Below are 11,384 nucleotides of genomic sequence, written 5' to 3'. Positions count from 1 at the left end.
CCTTCTTCTCCTTCTTCCTCCTCCTCCTCCTCCTCCTCCTCCTCCTCCTCCTCCTCCTCCTCCTCCTCTTCTTCTTCTCCTCCTTCTCCTCCTCCCTCTCCTCCTCCTCCTCCTCCTCCTCCTCCTCTTCCTCCTCCTCCTCCTCCTCCTCCTCCTACTCCTCCTCCTCCTCCTCTTCTTCTTCTCCTCCTTCTCCTCCTCCCTCTCCTCCTCCTCCTCCTCCTCCTCCTCCTCCTCCTCCTCCTCCTCCTCCTCCTCCTCCTCCTCCTCCTCCTCCTCCTCCTCCTCCTCTTCCTTCTTCTTTTCTTCTTTTTTGTGGGTCATGGGGCCTGAACTCTGGGCCTGGGCGCTGTCCCTCCATTCTTCAGCTCAAGGAGAGTGCTCTACTACTTGAGCCACAGTGCCACTTCCTATTTTCTGTGGATAATCGGAGATAAGAGTCTCATGGACATAGCTTTTGACCTTTTCTGCTTGTCCTAGACATATACTAGTTATTGCAAATAAGGGAAACCATGGGACCTATGTTTCTTTGTCATATAAAATGTGCTAAGCAAAATGAACCCCAAGATAGGGACACAAGTGGTTTTATCTCTTTTTTTCACTGTTGTTTTAAATGTGTTTATAATGTACCATGTGAATTTTTTTGTTTCTTTTGTATGTTCTTCCCCCATGGTATAACCTCTGGTTTCACTATATTTGATTCCGGTGCCCTGCATCTTGTATATATGTTTTTCTAATTTGGGGAGGGGAAGGGAAATAACAAAATGCCTGAAATAAGGATACAGGCTGACCCATTGTAACAATGAGATGTACAAGACACTGTTGAAAATGAACTTTACAATTTTGAGGGGGGGGGGAGTGGGGAAGGAGTTGGGGAGGTGGGGAGGGAAGGGATGGTAGGGGATAAACAAAGAAGGCAGTAACAATGCTCAATGGGAAATGTACTCATTACCTTACTCATGTAACTGTAACCCCTCTGTACAGTATTTTTACAATAAAATATATATACAAAAAAAAAAAAAGAGTCTCACGTACTTTCCTGGCTGGGCTGGCTTTGAACCATAATCCTTAGATCTCAGCTTCCCTGGTAGGTAGGATTACAGGCATGAACTACCAGTGCCCAGCAGCAATTCTATTCTTATTTACTCCTCTAAAAGGGAGAAAAAGAATGGCAAAGTTTCAGCTTATGGTTAGTTTTGAAACAATAGATTCAGGAGTATTTTGCATGCAAATACTTTAGTGACACAACTTGGCTGTTTTCAAAAAAAAATAACTGATCACTACTTGCGAAAGTATTTCTAGTTTGTGCAAAGCAGCCTTCTGTGTTTGAGCTTATTTAGTGCTCACAAAATCCCTGTGGTAGTAGGTATTCCTGAAACACCACATGTGGAACACTGAAACATAGCAATTAAGAGTGTGGTCCTGGGGCCAAACCACCAGGGTTGGGAAGTTGTTTCTAACACTTGTTCGCTGTGTGACCTTTAGCAGCACACAACTTCTCTGTGACTGTAAGACTCCTGGATAGATTCTGCTTCAGGACCAGTTTTCCTCAGCTACACCATTGAGACCTACGTAGAAGAAGGAAAAACAATGAAATAGAAGATGAGGTCAGGGAACACACACTGAGTATGGCTCGCATAGCTTTCAGGGAGGCCAGGCACTTGAGAAAGGAGTAGATCTCCAGGGTAAGGAGCTTTGAAGAGCCATCTGAGGGGTCCAGGGGTCTGTGAGGAGGAATTGGGTGAAGTAGGGAAGAGAAGGAATGGTGGACATGTATAACAGGCTGGAAAATGGGCTGGGCTATGGCAGGGCTTGGAGTAGCTGTTAGGCCACAGTGGAAAATCCCCACCAACAGTCAAGAAGTGCATTCAACAAATATTTGTGACACCTACTCAGTGCACCGAAGAAGGCTGGCTGAGTCATTGGATCAGTCCTGTCCTGGCATCACAGTGTTGAACACAAAGGATTCTGAAGGCCACTTGGCATAGATGAGGAGCTTGAATAGCAAGCAGGATCCAGGCCGGGCCCTGAGGCCCTCCTAGCCCCATCCCTGTGGGGACCAGACCTCCACAGACAGCAGGGCCCCACCCTCCAGCATGAAACTGATGACTCACCCCCTCACTGGGCACAGCCAACGTGGCCCTGGGGGGTCTAGAGCAACAGACTTTGCTCCAATATTTCCATTATTTCCATGGGGTGGACAGGCAAGAGGAGGGGCCTCCACAGGCCTTCAGTCCTACCTTCTCAGACTCTACTCTGAGGTACCCCCCAAGGTTGCAAAAGCTGAGATATAGGCAGGGGGTGGAGGGATATAGAGCCCCATCTTCCCTTACCTTGAACTTCTCACTCTATCTTTCCTCCATATCCTATGGGTAGACTGTATGGCCCGTAGGATCCACTGTGTCATCCACCGGCTGTCTTTTTGCCCTGCCGTAGCCACAGGGCCTGGTCATGCCATGGATGAGCCCGCATTAGTCTTCTGTGTTATTCCCCTGCCATCCCCCATATTCACACCCCTGCCCACCCCCAATAACCAGCCTTCAGGGTTGGGCTTTAGTCCCTGAGACCTTAGCTTTCCCAACCAAGCAAGTTCCAAGGCCTTAGGTAGGCAGTGACAGGTCTCAAACAAAAGGCTCCATAAAGCCCCCTTGGAAAAGATCAGAAGATCACCTCTTGCATGAGAACTAGTGTGAGTGGGTGAAAGGAGTCTCATGTAGCCCCTTCCCAGAAAATGATGTGTCAGGTCAATGCGGACATGGGTGCTTGATGTTACTCCCAAAGTGTCTCAGTCTGTACAGCTGCTTAGAGTGCAAGGCACTGTCACGTCCGGTCTTCACAGAGCCCTCAGCCTGTCATCCATTCCTAGTATCCAGATGAGGAAACTGAGGCCTGGGTGCTGCCACCTGAACTGGTGCTGAGCTCCATTGTGTGGTAGAACTTGAATTCCAACCCAGAGTCTATCTTCTCAATACAAGACCAAGATCCCACACATCCCACCCAACATCTGTGGGTATCACAGACGGTGACATGCCCCTCCTTCTCTTTGTCTCTTCAGTTGTCCTGCAGTGAAACCTGCCCTTTGTCTAGAATGCCCTCTCCCATTAGCTCCTTGCAGCCACAGCTTTGGTTCTTTAAAAAAAAAAGAAAGAAAGCCACCTCCCCTGTGAAGCCCTCCCAGTTACAATCCAACAGAGCCAATCGCTCTTGCTCTTGTGTTGCACATCTCTCTATTCCCGTGACAGGGCCCCTAGGGGTCCAAGAGCGCTGTTGTTGTTTTACTTGTCAGAAGCTGTTTCTTGAGCAAATAAGGAATGAATGAATGAGTGAGTGAATGAATGAATGAATGAAGCCAAGGGTCAGAACTCAGGAAGGAGCTTGCCTCATGAGGGACATCTTGTCATCCTAAGAACTGGAGGAGCTAGGGCCAGGATAGTGACTTCACTGGCCTCTGAGCAGAGGGTCACACATCCTCTTATTTTGGCTGTTTCCCTGAGGACATTACTCAACAAGTCCTCAGCTCCACCCACCCCCTCATTTTCTTCCTCAAGAAACCCGTAGCTCCTGGAGCCATCATTCCTGTTCATTTCAATCCTTTCTCCCAAACTTACATCCTTAAGGGGGCTGCCCTGGATTCTCCCACAGACTTTTCCCCATTCTCTGATGGGGCTGAGGGAGCAGTCAGCCTCAACTATTGGTGCCTGATGCCATCTTTAGGGCCCATGTTGCATGAGGACCATGACATTAGCAGACTTCCTGCTTACCTATCTGGAGCCAAGGCCCACAGCAGCTCTTTTCTGAAGAAGCAACCCACCCATCTCACCTGGACCCTCAAAACATGGCTTCAGCAGCCCAAGAGAAGCCTAGTTTGTCTGAATTCCTGACTAGAGCTGTGGTCTAAGAAGCCCCAGACTAACCCTCACAACCATGCTCCCCTCTGACCATTGATCAGGATGCTCAATGCTCTGTGGCTTTTCATTCCTTTGGTGAAGCTCAGGACTCCACAGAATGCCAACTGGCCTTGAGTTATTTACATCTCTGCAAGGATCCTGGAGACAGAGACAGGGAGTCCCTTGGGGCTAGAAGAGGGCCTGGTTCCTGGGCAGGGAGGCTCCCAGGATATTCAAGCTGGAACAGTTAGAAGAAATGACTTACTGGGTACTGGTAGTTCATACCTGTAATCCTAGCTACTCAAGAGGCTGAAATCTGAGGATCCTGGTTCAAAGCCATCCCAGGCAGGAAATTCCATGAGACATCTCCAATAAACTAACAAAAAGCCTAAAATAGAATTCTGGCTCAAGTGATAGAGCACTAGCCTTGAGCAAAAAATGCTCTAGGATAGCACCTAGGCCCTTAGTTCAAGCCCTAGGATGAGCACCCAAAAAAAAAAATGTGACTGTTCATCTCAGAGGAGGGAAAAGCAGGTTCTACTGCCTCCCAGTCTTCCCTGAGTTGCCCCTGGGTACCAGGATAGGGGAGAGGTAGGGTTGGCCCTAGAAGGGCTCAACTGGGCCAGCCAGACTCTCCCATATCCATTCCTGTGGGTGATCAGAGAAGCTGGAACCAAAGCTACCCGGGGCTTCTCGCCCATAGATTCCTCAGGGCAGTGCCCCTCCCCTTCCCTCACATCCTACCCTTCCCTGAATCCTTGTCCTGATCCCAGGAAATCAGCAGTGCTGGCACAGGCCACATGCCACTGACTCATCAGCAAGGCGACAGCCTCCTTAACCACACTCGCAGCAGCCACATGTGTTGCTCTTGAGCCCGCTCACTTCTCCAGTCAGCGGGCCTTGCTCCAGCTCTGGGATAAAAACTGGTGCGGCCAGGCTGTGATTATTCCCCACCCCCTCGTGCCAGTTGCTCTGGGCACTCATCTCAGAATTTCTCCACGACGTGGTGGACACTGTGCTGTGCCTGGCAACAGCTCTTTTCCATGCCACTCTTGCAGTCCTAGGGGCTTTTGCAAAAAGAGAGCATGATAGAGAGTCTTTGGTTCATAGCCTATGTTCAGGGGTCCAGGTTGCCTCGCCCCCACTTTTGCCCTGCTCTGCCCTCTCATAATGCTCATGAATGCCTGAAGAAGCTCTCCTCTGCCCCACTCTGTCTATATGGAATTTCATAAAGAGGCAAAAGCTTGATGCTGGCGGCTCACGCCTGTAATTCTAGCTACAGCAACCTGGTGGAGGCTGCTGAGACAGAAGCAGCACCCCCCAAGGACCCTGAGGCAGAACTGCACAGCGGACAGGTGCCCCTCCTCTCAGGGTGAGGGGGACAGTGACTCAACCAGATGCCAGAGCAGCTGAAGCTGAAGCTTCCCCCTAAAGGGCTATAAAAGAGGGATCCCACAAACACTGCAACAGGCTACTGATTTGGGGTTCCACGTCTCACTCAGAGAAGCCTGTATGCTCACTGATTTGGGGGCTCCCCGTCTCACTCTATCACACAGAGAAGCCTTTATGCTCACTCTCCACATCTTCCTCCTTGCTCAGAAGAAGGTAGATAAAACCTCATAGGGTATAAGGTAGTATCCTCATCTTCTCTGGCAGCTTGTTCTCACTTTCAAATAAACTTTGCCTCTGCTCCCATTTCTCCTGTTTCATGATTCTTTATCTCGTGAAGAAAAGGAAAGACCCAAGATTCCTAGATTATAGCAGCTCCGTACCCACACTCTACCCCAGTGCCTCACCCTCACTCCTGGTCTGCCGCCTACGTCCTCAAAGGCTGGGCCATGCCTTCTAGCAAGGCCCAAGGTTTTCTACCCCGACCCCAAGCCCCACATCCTTGCACAGCTCAAGAGACCTTACTACAGACTATCAGATCCCAGCAGCAAACTGGGCCTCTCTGCCATTGTTGACCTCTGTATATGATGACAGGGCCAAGGTTTATGGAGGCCATGAGGCATGAAGGTTGAGTGGCCACAAGATATCTTGAGCATTTTAAAATCCTCCTTCCCAAAGGCAAGAAGTGTCTAATCACCTATATGCCCTAAGTCCCTGACCAGCCCTCCCTCCTCTCTCATCCCTGCCTTAGCTGGGATCACTAAGCTGGGTCCTCTCTCAAACTCCCTCATCTTTCCCCTGCCCCTCTTTCAAGGGTAGAAAAGAGGCTCAGACCGACAGCAGAGAGAGAAAGTCTCTGGCTATCCAAAGACCAGAGGCTACAGCTGGACTAGAGAAGGGAACCCTGGGATTAAGAGTGACCAACGTGGTCCAGTGGTCCCAAAGGAGAAAGGACTACCTTTTCCTAAGAGAAGCTGAAAACAAGTTCTCTGGAATCAGACTGGCCTAATTTAACTCCTGATGCTGGCCCTGGATGAGACTCTCTTCCTGTCCTGGTCTTCCTATCAACAAAATGAGTTAACAATGGTTAATAGTTAGCATAGAGTCCCACGGAAATGTACCCAGCAAGTGGCAGGCTCTCCTTCCCAGCCTAGAAGACCCTGGCTGGCCTGGTCTTCTCTTCTTTAAATTCTAGCTGTTCAGGCAGTGCAGTAGGACAGGCCCACACAGCACAGCACAGGAACTGGCGCCTTGATCCCACTCAGCCTCTATGCCCAACTCAGCTCTCCACCAGCCTCAGAGAAAAGGAAAGGCCATTGGGCCATCAGAGCCAGCCAGGGAGCACTCCTTGGTGCCCAGATCTTGACTTCTACCAACTTGACTTCTACCCTCACTCCCCTGGCATTCCAGAAGCTCGGTTCCCCACTGAGCAGACTCATCTCCTGATGGCTGGTGAAGCTGTTACACACAGGGTAGCATCAGAGACACCAAAGCCACCATGGTTTGGCATCCACATCTGCTGGTTTTGCTTGTAAAGACCGAAGTGTTGCGTGCTACTTTGGATTCCTTGATACCATCGTGCAGAGCTGGGAAAAGGCTCTTCTGGCTTTCTGTCATCTGGACTAGGTCTCCTACTCTTATCTCATCCCATCTCCCTCGGTCCGCACTGTAGAGGGAAGTGGCATGGCGGCACAAGGTTTAACCTACAATTACCCCATGTCTGAGGCTCGGCATTTTGTGTACAGCCAGGTGACCTCTGCAAAACCAGGACAGCCTCCCACCCTTGAGCCTTCACACAGGGGTCACATGCATTACCATGTCAGAGAGGCTGTGGGGATCTGAGTGCCTGTGCTCAGAACCAGCTGGAATTGTACCCCTGGGCCTAAGGGACAGAGCAGAGCCAAACAGCAGGGGCATAGCACTCAGATGGAGGTCACAGGGCGAGGACAACACTGGGAACTCTTGCCCAAAAGGAAGATATGATCTTTTCATAACATGTTCTGGCTTCCTGGGCTTCTGGCCAGGGTACACCCAGCCCTTGCCTCTTCCACAGTGTCTCCAACAGAGACACTGCCTTCTTTTGCCCTGACCATCTCTGGGGATAAAGGAATCCAGGGATCCCAGGCGAGAGGAACCATATCAGCAGACTCCACGTAGGCTTAATCCTAAAGCTCTTGTCTCAGAAGGTCTTTGCAGATCACTTCAGACTTCACCCCGCATTCAGGCTCTGCTGAGACCTGGGTGGAGCTAGGAGCAACAGTATTCTGGCCCCTGGGATGTCCAAACCCGCTGTGCCAGATTCTCTGAAGACAGGACTTGGCCAGCTCATGTATTTAGGGTACCCAGCCCAGCACAAGGCAATGAGGAATGTGGACTCATGGCTAGGGAATGGAGCCACCTCTTTCGCCCATGGCACTCAAAATATTTTAAGTATTTTATTTCATTTTTCTAAATGACAACAAAAAAACGTATGGCCCTATCTAGACCCAAGCTGCCATTGGCAGTTTCTCCTTGCTTCTCTGGAGAATTCTAACATCCAGGTTTCATCTGAATCCAAGGAGCAAGCCTTCTCTCTTGTGTATCCTTTGGGGATAGCAGTCTCTCCTATGGAGAAGCTTCCTATGATTTCTTTAAGTCCCACAGCCCCTGGAGACGTGTGTGGTTTTGTAGTGTGTATGTGCATGCACACACGCATGCTGTTGGTCCTGGGTTTGCATTCAAGGCCTAGGCACTGTCCCTGAGCTTTTTTGCTCAAGGCTAGCACTCAACCACTAGAGCCACAGATCCACTTCCACCTTTTTGGTGATTAATTGGAGATAAGAGTCTCACAGACTTTTCTGCCCAGGCTAGCTTTGAACCTTGATCCTCAGATCTCAGCCTCCTGCGTAGCTAGGATTCCAGGCGTGAGCCACTAGTACTTGGCTGGTTTTTAACTCTTAGTTTTGTTAGTAAGGGCAAGCAAACTGACAAATCATTAGAGTTGAAGTTTGTGGGTTCTCAACTTAGACCTTGCCTCTCAAAAAAGTTCAATCAACGATTTAGATTTGTAAAGTAGTTAGGGATTTATGAAGGACTTTCTCATAACAAAGGCATTTAGCCCCTTCATTTACATAGTGGAAGTCTGGGATACGGAGAAAGTGATATATCACCTCATACCTGGGGAAGTGAGGGCAGGAAGTCAGGATCAGTGGCCTCCTCACCAGTATAGCCAGGTGACCTCAACAGATGGGCCAGGCCTGTGCAGGTGCAGATAGCAAACAACTGTCTGCTGAGTACCATGACCCTAGGAAGTGTTCTTCCTATTTCACCCCAGTCTCCTCCCCAGGAAATGAAGATATTGGAAGCCCTCAACACAAAGAATCCACCCTAACCTTGCATTAACTACGTACTCACTCACCTGCCCAGAAACTAAGCAGAATGAACCTAGATTTGCCATGTGCCCAGTCTTGAGGACCTTACATTAACTCCATGTGACATCCACCTAAGTTGGTGTCTAGAAAGTAAAAGACCGTTCTCCAGCCTGCTCACAGAGGTGGCAGAAAAGACTGAAGCATTGAGGTAGAGTGCGTGCTGCTGGTAAACATTTCCAGACTTCCTTAGCCAGCCATAGTTGCACAAGAGATACAGAGGAAGCCCGAATCTCAGCCAGGTCCTGGCCAGAACAGCTCATTTGGGCTCCCTCTTGCCAGCCAATCTAATACAGAATGGAAGAATATAAACCCTGGAGCCTACCAACCTAAACTGAAACCCCAGCTCAGCCACTTTTGCAGCAGTGTGCCTTTGAGCAAGTTCTGAACTTCTTTGTGTCTGTGTGTACAGGCCTGTAATTCTGGAACTTGAGAATCTAAGGTAAGAGGATCAAGAACGAAGAGATAGGGGCTAGCTGCTATCCTGAGATATACAGTAATACCTTATCTCAAAGAAGGAAGGGGAGAAGGAGAAGGAAGAGGAGGAGGAGGGAAAGGAGAAAGAAAAAAAGGAGGAAGAGGAGGAAGAAGAAAAAGAAGTAGGCATTAATAGTTCATAGTACATACTCCATTGGATAGCAGTGAGAAGTTTATGAATTAATATATGTAAAGTTCCTAGGAAATCAGTGGCTCACATCTGTAATCTTAGCTACTGAGAAGTCTGAGAGCTGAGGATTGAGGTTCAAAGCCCACTAATACATAAGCATGCACAAGATGTTATCTCTAATTAACTAAAAATTAATAAATTAATAAATACTACTACTAATAACAATAAAGCTGGATTCAAGGCATGGCTCAAGTGATTTAAAAAGCCAAGCAAGAGTGTAAGGCTCTGAGTTCAAGCCCCAGTACCAGTACAATATAAAAGCAAAATAAGTAAGTTAAATGTCTAGGACATTCCTGACATTTTATGTAAGCCATAATTGCTTTTGTTAGTTTGTTTTTAAATTTTGAGGCAAGGTCTCTAGGAATTGCCCACACTGGCCTCAAATTCATTATATAGCTCAGGCTAGTCTTGACTTGAGATTCTCTTGCCTCTCAGCCTCCCAAGAAGCTGGGATTACAGGTGTTGCTCTACCATGCCCAACTTGTGGTTGTTTTGTTATTGTTGTTGTTGTTGTTGTTTGGGGGGTTGTCTTGTTTTGGTTTGGTTTTGGTTAGTCCTGGGGCTTTGCTCAAGGCTAGCAATCTACCACTTTGAGCCACAGCACCACTTCCAGTTTTCTGGTGGTTAATTAGAGATGAGAGTCTCACAGACTTCCCTGTCCAGGCTGCCTTTGAATTGCAATCCTCAGATCTCAGCCTCCTGAGTAGCTAGGATTATAGGCATGAGCCACTACTGGCTTGTAACTTCTTTATAATCATTGTTATTGTTATTAATTATTATCCAAACTCAAGAAAAACTATGGATACTAGAGCAGACAAAACCCTCACCCCTAGGGAGGTTCTGTATGAAGCAGTGGAAAGCTCGTTGTGCAAAGGGCAGGCATGTGGCTCACCAAAAAGGTTATATCAGGTGGAAATAACCATTAATAACAACTCCCTCTGGAGCCAGACACAAGCCTACAAAGCATAAGAGAATGAGAAATTTCACTATTGCACAGAGTGAGAAATATTCCTGCTGGGCAGATTCCATTTTTAGAACCCAGGAAGTTATTTTGAGCTGAAGGATGGTGTTATTTTTTTTAATAGCTTCTGTACTCTAATAATCTCTTTAGGCATGCACAGCTTTGAGGAAAACCCAAGCCCAGTGGGGTGCCTGGTTAGGCCTCTGTAGTTGCTAGGCAACCAGCCTTTACCCTCGCTGAAGCCTTAGTGAGAGATGGCAGCGGCGCCATACTCCCTCCCCTCACAGGAGCCAGAGCTCATTAGTGGCTTTCAAGGATGTTCAGAGCAAGCAAGCCCATTTGCATTTGAGCCTTAGCAGTGTGAACAGCGAAGGGAATCAGCAGAATCTTTTGTACAGCTACAGGCATGCTCATTTTCTGAAGCTGTATTAGCTTCCTGTGGCTGCTATGACAAATCACTGTGAAATGAGTGGCTAAAAATAACGGAAATCTAGTCCCTCAACATTCTGGAGGGCAGAAATTCAAGATGAGCATCCCTGGGCTGAAATTAGAGGGTCAGACAGGTAGGTAGGAGGGGGAAATCTTCTTGCCACTTCTGGCTCCCTCTGGCCACCTACATCCTTTGGTTTGTGGTTGTAGTATTCTAGCATCTGTGTCTAGGATCACATGGACTTGTACCTCAGATCTCTGTGTTTCTCTTTAAGGAAACCTATGATTGTATTAGGTCCTATCATAATAATCCAAAAGTATCTGTCCATTCCAAGATTCTTAACTTTGTCATATCTGTTGGGGCTTTCATTTTTCCCCATATAAGGTAAACTTTGTAGCTACCACAGGTTTAGGAACTGCTATCTTTTGAGGTTATTATTCAGCCTGCCACCCAAGCAGCTATCTTCCTCTAACAAAGCCAATAAGTGGGTCATCACTTTGGCTGCCTGGAATGTTGGCTTAGTCACATGCACCGGGGCCAACATGACTGAGCCCTGCACTGAGCTCCACCTGTCCTGGAGCTGTCTTGCCTAGACCAATGAAGAGGCCATGTTTGTGCTCCTTGGAGTACCTAGACTATTCAA

This window comes from Dipodomys merriami, unplaced genomic scaffold (genome assembly GCF_024711535.1).
Source record: "Dipodomys merriami isolate MVZ:Mamm:240054 unplaced genomic scaffold, mDipMer1.0.p SCAF_7, whole genome shotgun sequence".
NCBI classification, from domain to species: domain Eukaryota; kingdom Metazoa; phylum Chordata; class Mammalia; order Rodentia; family Heteromyidae; genus Dipodomys; species Dipodomys merriami.
The sequence above is the reverse complement of the archived record's forward strand: the minus strand, read 5'-3'. Positions refer to the sequence as shown.